The sequence below is a fragment of the Podarcis vaucheri genome (assembly GCF_965113315.1).
Source record: "Podarcis vaucheri genome assembly, contig: SUPER_11_unloc_1, whole genome shotgun sequence".
Lineage (NCBI taxonomy): Eukaryota > Metazoa > Chordata > Lepidosauria > Squamata > Lacertidae > Podarcis > Podarcis vaucheri.
The window spans coordinates 424101-438767 of record NW_028118808.1 but is presented as its reverse complement, the minus strand read 5'-3'; the positions used below and the strand labels follow the sequence as shown (position 1 = coordinate 438767).

The 14667-nt window shown below is 42.1% G+C and overlaps 1 protein-coding gene across 1 annotated transcript in view; it reads right to left on the bottom strand.

Annotated features, from left to right (window-relative positions):
• Nucleotides 1-14667, bottom strand: part of ROR2 (receptor tyrosine kinase like orphan receptor 2) — a 162687-nt gene that overhangs the window by 74194 nt on the left and 73826 nt on the right. The gene's annotated exons all lie outside the window — the stretch shown is intronic.

Sequence of the window (14667 nt, the reverse complement as noted above, 5' to 3'; positions counted from 1 at the left end):
CACTTTAGCTAAAGGGGCCTGCCGCAGCCGCCGCTGCGTAATTTCTGTTCTCATCCTGAGGTAAAGTTCTTAACCCGAGATACTACTTCCGGGTTAGTGTAGTCTGCAACCCAAAGTGTTTGTAACCCAAGGTGTTTGTAACCCGAGGTACCACTATACAGGCATTCCACAGTTTACTAGCCACAATTTTATGATTATGGAAGTTTCAAATAAACTAGTTAGACTCTCATGGAAACCATTTATTAGCAGCAGATAGTTGGCAGACACAGACTCGAGCTAATACACAAAGCATACATTTTCGTGTTTGGATTTGCCCCTCTGTTTTTTCCATCATACTCCGTGAACCCAAAGTGGAATCCTAACCCTGAGAAAAGAGATCTAGCGCTAATGTGTTGTGAGCTCATACGTTTGCCTGGATGCAAATGAGGCCTTCTAAATGTGCTTTAAAAACATACGGTAAATGCAATATTTTATCAACCTGGCCTTTTGGTTCTTAGCCCACCTAACACAGATGTCAGAGACTTCATAATTAAACTTGGTAGGGCTCACAGACCCAGCACGAAGGTGAGTGTTTATGACCTTAGTGAGATGGGATTTCCTTTCAGAAGCCAAGACATTAGTGGTGTGATCTTAACTCCTCTTATACAGAAGCTGCCATTGGGGGGAAAGATTTGCTATGATGGGAGAAGAGCAGATTGGGAACAGAGCCTTGCAAAAAGATAAGATCTGATAAAGTACTGGATGTAGAATGAGAGGCCAATGTGGAATCTGTGATGGGACTGGGTTTCTTACAAAAAGGGAAAATAAGTGACAGTGTTTTCTTAGGTAAAAACACTGGTGTCCTTACATCATTCTAAGTGGCAGTCACCGTATTTTTCGCTCTATAAGACACACCAGACCACAAGACGCACCTAGTTTTTGGAGGAGGAAAACAAGGGGGGAAAAAATTCTGAATCTCAGAAGCCAGAACAGCAAGAGGGATCGCTGCGCAGTGAAAGCAGCAATCCCTCTTGCTGTTCTGGCTTCTGTGATAGCTGCGCAGCCTGCGCAGCCATAAGACACACACACACATTTCCCCTTACTTTTTAGGAAGGAAAAAGTGAGTCTTATAGAACAAAAAATACGGTAATTTTCCAGTGTACCTTGGGGGGGGGGCGGAGTTCGGATATTCTGCATGAAAGAATGGCTTTAATGCATTGCTGTTTCTCATACATTATTATTTGTATTTTGTTTGTTTATCATTTTGATTTATAGATCACTTGCTATTCATAGATCTCAAATCAATCTATGATATGGAAAAAATCAAAAATATTTCTAACTACAATATCAGAATATTTATATTAATCCAAATACAGTAGCTGCAAGACCCACTATGGGGGGAAAACCTGGATATAAGGTAAAAGTATACTTCTGTTTTGGATTTAATAACCTACTTGAAATTTTTATCATTAGTATTTGATAGGCTAATGTATATGTGAAAAAAATTTTACAGTCTCCCTAAAATACAACCTCTGTATTATAACAGTCTCCTGAAGACATTTTATCAGGTCATACGTCTTTATCTCCCTAGCAATGTTCTATAAAGCATTTCTTAATTCATTAATATGAGCTGTCATTTCAAAAAGTAAACTGAAGCTATTATAAATAGAACGTGATGCCATAAAGTAGTGCTTGAGAAAGAACATTAAACATTTAAGGTAAAAGTGTATACATTTCCAATGTAGAATGAAGCACTAAATCAACTAAAACTTACCTCTGACAGACTAGTGATGAATTATGGGATTTTCACTAATCCTCAGATAAACAAAGTGCACACTGTTCTGAAAGCAAGAGCTGACTGTTAAATCACACAGCAAGGATTTTGTTCCTCTGCTGGAAAATGTGATATTGCCTTGATTGTCAAGCAGACTGAAATACAAAATTTTCCAGCTGCCTTTCATACATACAGACGGAAGAAAAATTATGTGGTAGAAGTCATAGGTGCACAGAGGACTGGACAATAATCAGCAATCTAGAACACAAGATCAGGGGGGAAATCTTCTAAAAATAGGAGAAACTTAAACTTAAATTGCAATTGAAAATATAAAGAAATACACGAAATAAGGGTATAATTTGCTGATGACTTTATTATCAAGAATGCATTATGCGGGAGATGTGGGGAAGTCCAATGGAAATTTGAAATAAGTTATTGAAATGGATGTGACTTTTTGTTCTTTTTTCTTTTCTTTTCTTTTATTCTGTCTTTTCTTATCTGTAATTTGGAAAAATGTAATAAAAACTATTATAAAAAAAAAAAAAAAATAGGAGAAATGTATAAAGTTGGAATTATTTTCTCTTAAAAATATAACATTATTTCTGCCATCTGATATAGTGCTTGAGGGCAATGTCATATATTTTTTTTATTAAAAAAGATAAGATTATCATTCACTGTTCTGTCCACTTTTGTATCTGGGGCAGCCCACAAATGGTCAAGTGGTTTAGAAAGGGTTTCTCATACCTGGAAAATCGCTTATTGTGGCATTTCATGAGCTAGAAAGGGTTTAGAAATGGGAAGGCCTGAAAAAAAACCTCAGGAAATTTGGAAGAAAAACCCAGTTTTTTTCTGTTTTTTTCCAAAGCCATTGTTTTCCTGGAAAATGGGGGGGAGGAGTGTGTGGAATATTTAAACTATATCAAACTGCGTTGGTTTCTTTTCTTTTTCAATTTTCCCAGGAAAAAACGGCTTTGGGAAAACCGGGGGAAAGACCTGGGTTTACCCCCCCCCCAATTTTTCCAGGTTTTTCCCTGGCTTTCCTATCTCTAGTGAAGATGCAGTCAAAAGTATAAACAAACTCATCAGAGATAGTATAACCCACTCTCTAGTGGTGATAAATTGGCAAAGCAAAATGAATAGCCTATTCAAACATGCCTGCCCACTAATGTCCCCACTTCATGCATCAGATAAAAAAAAAAAGGTAAAAGTAAAGGACCCCTGGACGGTTAAGTCCAGTCAAAGGCGGCCATGAGGTTGCGGCACTAATCTCGCTTTCAGGGTGAGGAAGCTGGCGTTTGTCTGCACGTAGCTTTCTGGGTTATGTGGCCAGCAGGACTAAGCCACTTCTGGCGCAACAGGACACCACGATGGAAGCCAGAGCGCATAGAAACGCCATTTACCTTCCCTGCAGCGATATCTATTTATCTACTTGCACTGGTGTACTTTCGAACTGCTAGGTTGGCAGGAGCTGGGACAGGGCAACAGGAGCTCACCCCATCACAGAGTTTTGAACCGCCAACCTTCCGATTGGTAAGCCCAAGAGGCTCAGTGGTTTAGACCACAGTACAGTGGTGCCCCGCAAGACGAATGCCTCGCAAGACGGAAAACCCGCAAGACGAAAGGGTTTTCCGTTTGCGAGTTGCTTCGCAAGACGAATTTCCCTATGGGCTTGCTTCGCAAGAAGAAAGCCCATAGGGAAATCTCCGGGGACCTCTTTTAAATGCTGGCGGTGGGGAGCAAAGCCTCCCCTCCCCTCCGGCCTTCAGAAGAGGTCCAGGAAGGCCGGCGGGGGCCGAAAGGCTTTGCTCCCCACCGCCAGCATTTTAAAAGCAGTCCGGGATAGCAGGGAAGCGCTTCCCGCTATCCCGGACGGCTTTTGAAGGCAGGCGGGGGGGAGCAAAGACTTTTGCCCCCCACCGGCCTTCAGAAGAGGTCCTGGACCTCTTCTGAAGGCTGGCGGGGGGCGAAAGTCTTTGCTCCCCCCTGCCTGCCTTCCCAGAGGCTTTAAAATCACCCCGGACAGCGGAGAAGTCCTCCGCTGTCCCGGGGCGATTTTAAAATGCCGCCCGCCAGCATTTTAAGATCGCCCCGGACAGCGGAGAAGTCCTCCGCTGTCCCAGGGTTTTTTAAAATGCTGGGGGTGGGAAGAAAAGCCCTTGTCCCCCCCCAGCCTTCAGAAGAGGTCGGGGGACAGACTGTCCCCGGACCTGGTCTGAAGGCGGTTTCCATAGGAACGCATTGATTGATTTTCAATGCATTCCTATGGGAAACCGTGCTTCGCAAGACGAAAAACTCGCAAGAAGAAAAAACTTGCGGAACGAATTAATTTCATCTTGCGAGGCACCACTGTACCATCTGCATCCCTTTACCTAGCCGCTATGGGCATTTGGTCAGGGATAATAGGAGTTGTAGTCTAAAACATCTGGATGGTGCCAGGTTGGGGGAGGTTGCCCTAAATATTTACCTGGGTGCAAGCATCCCTTGTTTAATCCAGGGCCAGGTGGACCTAGTGCCCTTGAGATGTTGGACCACAACTCCATCAGCATGGCCTGTGGTCAATTGTAATCCATTTGCATCTGGAGGGCCACAGGTCACTCTACTCAGGGAATCAGCCACATGAGCTCTGACTTGGGGGCCGGTCCTACCATTGGACAGAGTGAGGTGGTCACTTCAGGCAACTATTTTGGGAGCTTTAAGGCTACCTTCCCAGAATACACTTTGCATGCAAGCTTTTTTCCCAGGTTTCCATTTGCTACATTTTAAACAAACAAACAAAACTGAGTAAACAAATAATATTTGCCTTTCACAACTGACATGATGAACATTCATTTTGTAATCAGGTTGGTGTCTCAACCACAACATATTTTGTAAGCAACGTGTCTTGGAAGCATTTCAAATTAAACTACAGATGTGATTTAATAATGTGCAACATGTGTGGGTTGTTGTTTTTTAGTGTGTGTGTGATGTAAAGCATTTTTAAATTAATAGGACAAATGATGGAGATCACATTTAATTTTTTGTATCAAACTGAGTTACACAGTTGCAATATGAAAAGCAATGCTATTTTATTATTTATTCAGCAATGTGTGTGTGTGTGTGTGTGTGTAATTTCCAATAGCAGTTACCTTTTTTTAGCTCAGTCTTCTTTTGTTGAAATATTTTTGTTACTCTGGACCCACACAGCAGCTGTGCTCTCTCACTAGTTGAGAAATTCGAGTTTATCTGACAAGTTACAGGCCTTTAAAAAGGCTGGCAGACATATGCTGCACCAGATCACAGAATCAGTCAATTTAGGAATGTATTCATACTCATATAAACACTCTCATGTGCTTGTAATTAGTTATGGGGTTCCCTTTGGTTGATTACCAACAGCTATATCCAAGCAGCAGGTTCCTGTAAGACTCTTTGGATGGTGACATACAAAATCTGCTGCAGAATCTCAATTCCAGAAATCCAGGATTTGAGGCCCTTTTCTGTAGAAATTTGCAGAGTTACAGCAATTGGAATTACAAAAGTATATTTAAAAGCAGTTGAGGGTACCTGTGAAAAGTTCAAAGGAAATCTTAGAATGGTTTTGAATGATGACTTTTACCTCCCCACAGAGTCTGTGGTGTTTCAGCATCATATACAGTATTTTTCGCTCTATAAGACACACCTTTTCCCTCCTAAAAAGTAAGGGGAAACGTGTGTGCATCTTAAGGAGCAAATGCAGGCTGCGCAGCTATCCCAGAAGCCAGAACAGCAAGAGGGATTGTTGCTTTCACTGCGCATAGATCTCTCTTGCTGTTCTCGCTTCTGGGATTCAAAATATTTTTTTTCTTGTTTTCCTCCTCCAAAAACTAGGTGCGTCTTGTGGTCTGGTGCGTCTTACAGAGCGAAAAATACGGTACTCTTTCTTCCCCTTATGTACCCATACCTCTCTTGCTAGTCCCACAACACTTTCCCAAAAGATTCCACAAAACATTAAAAGATATAGCCTAACATATGCAACAGATCAAAAAAAGAAATAAACGGTGTAACTCAAACACCAACAATTTATTCTAAACAGTTAGTTCATGGCCTTATAACGTGGAAGACACTTCTTTCCATTCCTGTTCATTGTCTCTCAATCAATTCTCTTTTCAACTATAGAGGAGGTGATAGCTATAAAGTGTGTTGAGTGAGCAGCAAAACTATAGCCTATAACAGGATTCAGACATTCCCACACCATTGGGGAGATGGAGGTGACTGTGCTAGCTCCATCTCTGTTCTTGTTGCTCTCCAAAAGTCTGAAGTATAACTTGGGGGGCCATTACTGCTCATGTAGGTGCCTTGAATGATCCAGAACCCTGATCTTCCAGGGTTCTAAACTGCACAGGGAACCGACATGAGTGGATCAGGCTCTCCACGACAGAAGCTAACCTTCCAAGTTGTGATGGGCGATAGGGCAGAAACTGAATGGCAGACCTTGTCTGCTTGTTCCCACCCTCCCTCACATGATTTTAACTGGGTGAAGCATTGGAACTTCAAAATAGGGCTAAAATAGCTTTACCTCTGTATGAGAAAGGGAAAAGAGGATATGAGATTCATTTCACAATGTTATTTACTTAGCGGTTGTATTTACCTGTTATATAATGTTTGTGATCCGATTAGGTACATTTTGAGAGCGACAATATATTCTCATTTCAATAAACAATTAGTGGGTGTGTGGTATTATTATTATTATTACACACACACACACACACACACACACAAACACACTGTTGCACGGGGGTGGCATTGTAGTCTAAACCACTGAGCCTCTTGGGCTTAGAGGGTTGGTGGTTCAAATCCTCGTCGCTCTGTCCCAGCTCCTACCAACCTAGCAGTTCGAAAGCCCGCCAGAGCAAGGAGACTAATAGGTACTGCTGTGGGGAGAAGGTAAACAGCGTTTCCATGCGCTTTGGCTTCCATCACGGTGTCCCGTTGCGCCAGAAGCAGTTTAGTCATGCTAGCCACATGACCTGGAAAGCTGTCTGTAGACAAACGCCGGCTCCCTCGGCCTGAAGCAAGGTGAGTGTCGCACCCTATAGTGGCCTTTGACTGGACTTAACTGTCCAGGGGTCCTTTACCTTTTACATACACACACACACACCGCCCCATACCTGAAGGTCTCAGGGCGGTTCACAGAACAAAGTCAATGATGACAAAGTCAAGTGTATAAACACTATGCAATAAAAGAAAGAAATCTATGTTTTATATGCTTCCTTCCCCAGATAGCTAACCTGCTTAAAGGACCACACAAAAAAAAACTTGTTCAGTGCTGGCAAGCTAATGAACAACAGGTGGTTGGCAAGCCCAACAGGTCCAAATTTCTTGGAAATACCTGCAAAGGACTGGGTTTCTTTTCTATGAGGTTATGCTATTGCGTGTTCAGACCCAGAGACCTCCCCCCCTAACTAAAAACACATTTTACTCAAATTTTAGTTTGGTTTTTGGCAGAATTTAGGCCACAACTTTATTGATTACAGAAAAGTGAGTGGTTGCATAGGCTCTGGTTCGACTAGCTCCCTGCACCCTTGCAGGTAGCACTGACCCAGAGCTCTATCATAGGTCAGCCAAGGGTGAACACCTGAGGTAGGTAGAAAGCCCGGGAACAGGCTATGTCCACTCCCCAGATACTCCCCTGGACTCAGGCATGGGCACAACCCCCTCTCAGGGGTTGACCAAACCAAGTTGAGTCCCTGGATTCCTTTAATGGAATACCCTTCACATAGGGATGGTGAGACCATTCTCCCATCCCTATCACCTGAACCAGTGCCTATCCGCAACCTTACAAGTTGTTACAATTTGCTACATGGCAGGCGAAACCCGAATGGCAACAACCAATCAGCCAAGTGGGGGAAATTCCTGCCGTGCCCCTGTCCCAACAACAGATGACACATGACGGCATAGCAAGGTGAATCACAAAATGCCCTAAATATAGGGAAAGGTGTGTGTGTGTGTTCCGATGCATGAGTCAAAAGTGGAAGCTCTGGGTCACGTGCACAGGTATTTATCGGACCCTCGGTCCATTGAGACAGCACTCCATTGGCCAGATTGTACCCAGCTTCGAGGGACCTACCAATCAGGTGTTGTGGCTGTCCAATATACCAACCCACAACAAGAGGGTCAGTCTCCATGTCTCACCGCAACACGTGCCCTCTTTTCAGGAGAACACGATTTGCAGCCACCCTCAATATAAAGCAACAACAGATTGCAACCGTTGAAATGATCTTCCGTTTAAGGGCCAAGGTCAGACGTCAGCAAATTGCTTAAAACAATGGCTATATCTGAGGACACACTGACTCAGATCCTACAAGGATAAATTTGCCTTTTGGGTGGGCTTAGTTGGAAATACAGTATCTCTAAGACCTATTCAGGCATCTAGTTACAGGTAGGTAGCCATGTTGGTCTGCCGTAGTCAAAACAAAATAAAATAAAATTCCTTCCAGTAGCACCTTAGAGACCAACTAAGTTTGTTATTGGTATGAGCTTGCATGCACACAAAAGCTCATACCAATAACAAACTTAGTTGGTCTCTAAGGTGCTACAGTGGTACCTCAGGTTAAGTACTTAATTCGTTCCGGAGGTCCGTTCTTAACCTGAAACTGTTCTTAACCTGACGGACCACTTTAGCTAATGGGGCCTCCTGCCACCACCGCGCTGCTGGAGCACGATTTCTGTTCTTATCCTGAAGCAAAGTTCTTAACCTGAAGCACTATTTCTGGGTTAGCAGAGTGTGTAACCTGAAGCGTATGTAACCTGAAGCGTATGTAACCCGAGGTACCACAGTACTAAGGATTTTTTTTTTTATTCTATTCATGCAGCCACAGAAGAGAGATGCTATGCAAGTGTCTTCTCACTGCTTGCGTCAAATTTAAAATAGGCTTAAAAAAAAGAAAAAAGATCTCAGATTGCCCTATAAATCATGCCGGATCCAAATTAACTAGCTGTGTTGACAACAAGCATCTGAATCTGTCAGTAAAAGCATAATTGAAAATTGCTGCCAGTTTTAGGACGAAGGAAGACTTTAAAGGCTTCATCGCCTTTGATGCAGCAAATGGATTAGTCTGATCCCTGTCTTATTGTCCTTCATGTTGCCTAGTGGTGTTTGGATAAAAGCTCCTGAAAGAGCAAGTAAGCTCTTATTCCCTTTGGCCTCTGGTTGAGAAACTGCACTTCTGTACCCCCTCAGGGCAACAGCTGCTTTGGTGCAATTAGTGCAAATTGACCCCATGATTGCAGGCTAACAGGAGGTAGCTTGCATTCCAGGCATTCTCCCTCCTTTTGCAAATTAAAGAGGGTCTGCCTCTTGAGAGGGAGAAAGAAAAACAGCAATTCAACAATTAGGAGGTCGTGCTAAAAGCAGGTCCGTTCTGAGGGGAAATAACTGCAGAAAACTTTGCATCGAGATAAACTTTTGATCTGGAAGATGCAAATTGATATTAGAGGGTATCAACCAACACTCACATCCTGAAACCTCTGTATATAAGTGATACTTTGCCAGAATGAACACATTTATTACGCTTTAGCTTACTATTACTAGCAAGGTTACTAGCTGAATTTTAACAGATTACTCCCATTCGCTGAAGCTAATTCTGAGTTTGCAATATGGGAGCATGTAAATTTGTTTATTATGAATCACCTATAATCACAGACCTCTAAGGAATTTACAGCAAAATGAAATAAGAAGTAGCATACATCATATACAAAACTGTAGAGTACGGTGGTACCTCGGGTTAAGAACTTAATTCGTTCTGGAGGTCCATTCTTAACCTGAAACTGTTCTTAACCTGTGGTACCACTTTAGCTAATGGGGCCTCCTGCTGCTGCCGATTTCTCTCATCCTGAAGCAAAGTTCTTAACCCGAGGTACTATTTCTGCGTTAGTGGAGTGTCTGTAACCTGAAGCGTCTGTAACCCAAGGTACTACTGTAATGGTTCCCAAACTGTAGTCTGTGGGCCACCTGTGGTCTGCAAGCTTCATTCAGGTAGTCTGCAGAGTGTATAAAAATACAATTAAACAATACTGAATCTAGGACAGAACAAGAAATCTACTGAGTGATCTGTGAAGATCCTCAGCAATTTTGAAGTGGTCTGTGGAGAAAACAGTTTGGGAGCCACTGCTGTAGAATATTAAATGTGACCAGATAAAATTAGCATTCAGGAAATACTTGCTAGATTAAAACTGTTTTTATGCCACACCCAAATCCATACAATGTCAGCATCTGCCCCTGGAAAGGTATACTATAATGCAACTGCTGGATCTTCTCTATTGGCATAGAGAGAGATTTGATTTCTAGTGCATGAGGAACCTACAAAAGCCAGTCTATGGGAAATAAGAAAATCTTGAGAGACCCAAAACATCCCAATGAGAGTTTAGCGTGCTCATTGGCTAAGGTAGCCACTTACACATTGCCAAAGAAGAGGAGGAGCTGCACTGCAGATATTTGCATAAAATCTGCATTTGTTGGAGCATTGTACAGATGTACAGATGAAAATTTGTACAGGTGAAAATTTATGATCACTTACTAAAAATTCATACCCTCCAACATTTCTCTGATGAAAATAGGGATGTCCCATTCCATAATGACAATTTTCCTATTTATACCCCACACATCTTATTGGGTTGCCTCAGCTACTCTGGGCAGCTTCCAACGTATATAAAAACATAATAAAACATTAAACATTTTTTAAAAAACTTCCCTAAACAGCAGGCTTCCTCAAACTCGGCCCTCCATATGTTTTGAGACTACAATTCTGAAATTTACATAGATATTTTGTGAGGAAGGGCCAAGCCTCCTGTTTTCCTAGTTTAGGTTCCTTATCTTTAAACAGGACTTGGACCAGAACAGCCCTTCAGACAGAGATTTGGCCTCTTCAAAGTAGGACAGATGGACTTCCTATCATGGAATGATGTGATGGTTGGGAAGGAGAGGAATGGAAAATCAGGAGAGGGGTAGAATAGAGAGCTTCCTGGACCAGTGTACTCCTATATATATATATATATATATATATATATATATATATATATATGATATTTATTGAAAAAAGAATTTTTAAAAAAATCACAAGGAAAAAAGACAAGAACAGAAAAAGAAAAAGAAAAAGAAAAAATAAAACCATCATTTTCAAATTCTCCACTTTCATTACCTTCTTTCCATGGCCTCCTCCTCCTCCCATCTCTTGTATCTTAATTGATAATTATCACAGCAAATCCTTTCCATAATTCATAGTATTCTGTCATTACATTACCTTACTCTATTTTCATCTTATCTTATAAAAAACCTTAAAACTTAAGACTTAAATCTTATTTTTACCAACTTCTCATAACCATTACCTTTTTACCTAATTCTTTAAACATTTTTACAAGAGCCAAGTAATTTCATTTCAACATTTTTCCAACGTTCATCAATTTTATATAACCATTCCAAATGATAGAAAAAAGAAATAAAAACAATCCAATCTTCTTCCAGCGTCCCCTCCCCCCGGTCCCGGGAATGTCAGTCCTTTTTATCCCATTAGTCTGGCACATTAACCTGGTGATCTTATATCCGAGGCCTTCAAATCTCTTCCATGTCCCTTCCGCAGCTCTTCTTCATATTTTCATTTCACTCGTGGGAACTCCAGCTTGGTAGTGTTTTTGACCCTTTTCAACAAATCAGCCCCTTTCCCATAATCCAAACTAGCCTCCATGTGGTATTTTTTCAAATTCCCCCCAAAATTGGAAGCCCCAACCGATCCTTAAACAGTGATTTTCTAAACTCTAGTGTACGTTATCTTTGCTTTCTTCTGACTACAAGGAAACGGAAGGCTGACTTCCTGTTTAGACCTTCCCGTTTCAGTACCAAATTAAGGTGAATTTTTAAGTCCAATTCCTTTCTAATCGCCAGTTCTTATTTGAAGTCCAATTGTTCAATATTTAAGTACTCACAGGTGATTATTTTAGATGCCAAATTGTCCCAGGAAAAAGGCAGCGCTCTCCGGCAACGGCCTTGCGGCTTCGCTCCATAGAAAAAGCAGTTGACTCACAGCACCGCGCCACTTCCCCCTCTTCGCTTCGGAGCCCGTTAGTGGGTTCCTTTGCGGGTTGGGGGGGCGCTAAGGGTGCCCGCCGAGTCCCACGGTCACAGGCTTCATCCGCCTGTGATTTCTGGTAGGGTCCCCGCTTCGCCGCAGCGGAAAGGACCCGTTTCACGCGGAGCTGGTCCCTCCAGTTCAGAGGGAGTCCGCCATTGCCGATGGCGCAACCCCGGAAGTCCAAAATATAATCTTTTTGTTGCCGTCTCCCCAGTTGTGAATTCTTTCATCCCTAACATGCATCTTACAACTTCCCTCCATTCTAACCTTGGCCCTACAGATGCAGTCAGCTGGGCTTCTCTGTATCAGAGCACATCTAGAACTGCTTAATGACCTAGTTGCAGCTAGAAAAGCAATCTGCATTTAACTTCTGAGAGATTCAAATTTCAACTCTGCAGAAACAGGTTTTTTTTTAAAAAAAATTGCAGCTGTGATGCAGAGCAGGTAGAAAAAGTTGCTAAGGAATACAGTGGTACCTCGGGTTACAAACGCTTCAGGTTACAGACTCAGCTAACACAGAAATAGTACCTCGGGTTAAGAACTTTGCTTCAGGATGAGAACAGAACTCGTGCGGCAGCAGTGGGAGGCTCCATTAGCTAAAGTGGTACCTCAGGTTAAGAACAGTTTCAGCTTAAGAACGGACCTCCAGAACGAATTAAGTTCTTAACCCGAGGTATCACTGTAGCTTTGGATGAAATTCTCATCTCTATCTTCTCCCATGAATGTAAAACACCCTTATGCTTGAGACTGGGGGACCTAGCGAACACATACATGCAGCTGGACTCAAGTCCTGAACTAGGGAAGGGATGACAGTTCAGTGGAAAACATATACAGTTGTACCTCTACTTGCGTTCACCTCTGGTTATGTATTTTTCCGGGTTTCGCCACGCGCACATGCGCAAAAGCGCTCTATGCACCGCACACATGCGCAGAAGTAGCACCTCTGCTTGAGAATTCCTTGCGATGTGACCGGAGCTCCAGAATGGATCCCGTTCACAACCAGAGGTACCACTGTACTTGCTTACAAAAAAAGACCTTAAGTTCAATTCCTCCAACCCTGTACAGTCGTACCTTGGTTGTCAAAGATCCTGGAACACGTACGTTTTGGCTCCCAAACGCTGCAAACCCGGAAGTGATTGTTCTAGTTTGTGAACGTTCTTTTGGAACCTGAACATCCGCCGAGGCTTCCACGGCTTCTGATTGGCTGCAGGAACTTCCTGCAGCCAATCAGAAGCCGCAATTTGGTTTTCCAATGTTTTGGAAGTCAAACGGACTTCCAGAACAGATTCTGTTCAACTTCCAAGGTACAACTGTACTAGGAATGATAAAGTACCTGAGACCCGGGATAGCCATGGCTAGTCAGTTTAGCAATTCTGAGCTCGATGGATAAACGTTCTTACAATAAGGGAGCTTCCTTTGCTTATGTTTGTACAAAAATACTTTTTTTCTGAAAGAACTGTTCTGCATAAGGAATAAATGTCACCCTCCCCCCCCAAAAAAAACCACACTCGACCTGCCTGAACTATGACATTATGTTTGGTTTCTAAGAATTCATGAGCAGACCAGGCAAATGCCACCAATTAAAAAAGCCAGTTCATACCAGAAGGTTGCCAAGCCCATAAAGTTTAACATTATTATTATTACTAGTAGTATTTATATACGGCCCTATACCTGGAGGTCTCAGGGCAGTTCACAGAACAAAATCAAAATATAAAACCATGATATATATATAATCAAAAGAACAACAACCCAATAATACCCCCCCCCCAGCATCGCTCCATAATGCCCATATTTTGTCAACACTTACCATAATACTCTGAATACATTTTGTCAGTTCAACCAAAGTATGGATAAGAGTTCTGTAGGCTGTTATGCTATACAACTGCAATGCATTGTTAACATCTATGTTTTAATTCAAAGCCGAGGCAATATTTTACTGAAGTGCTATCAGTCAAAACAACAAAGTTCTGGAAAGACAAAAATGGGTCTTGTTTACTTCTGTGTAACGTCAGTGCACGGGCAATTTTCAAAGCCGAAAACCAGCTTTAAAGTTAAATAAAGTACTTTCTAAGTTCTGTATTTCATGAAGACACGGCCCATTAGAGGCTGCACAAAAGTTTACCTAAAAGTTCCATTTGAACAACTTCTCCTGACTCCCACAAGGTCCAAGATAAACAGTGCCCTAATAAAAGTTGATAGCATGGGCTCTGTTCAAGTGAAACCACTTTTATAACTTGACCAAGTGTGCTCTCTGCCAGGAAATTGTTGCTTTTCCCGTCCAGCGTAAGAATGCTGCTCTGCCTTATGTCTGCTGGCAAAAATGTCTCTGTTTATGGGTGGGCTTAAAGAGGGAGGATTTTGAAGCACCATTCAGGCCTTAGATAATGGTTTGAGGATTAAGATTTGGTCCCAGGTTTTACAGCTCATGTCATGCTGCCCTCGTCAGAAGCAGATAATACATGAAAACAACTTATTTAATAATTTTACTCAAGTTTTCTAATACTGTTTTCCTCCCCCTTGATTTCTGTTCAAGGCAGCATCTTGCTCTTCAAATCCTAACAAAGTTTATAGCACTAAAACCGCAGGCATGCCTGATTTATATAACTCGCAACACAACGTCGAAAATCATCATGTGCTCTCTTGTTGAAGAGGTTATAAATGTTACGGTTTCTTGTAAGAAAGTGATTTGCATCTAAAAGTTTGTACTTAGGTTTCTGCAGCCTGCCAGGACATCGCGTCAGCTCTGCAAGTAGAAACATCTCGAGCTATTTCGCTAATAGGTATTTCCAAACAATGAGTCCTTGGACTATTGTTGTTGTTGTTTAGTCGTTTAGT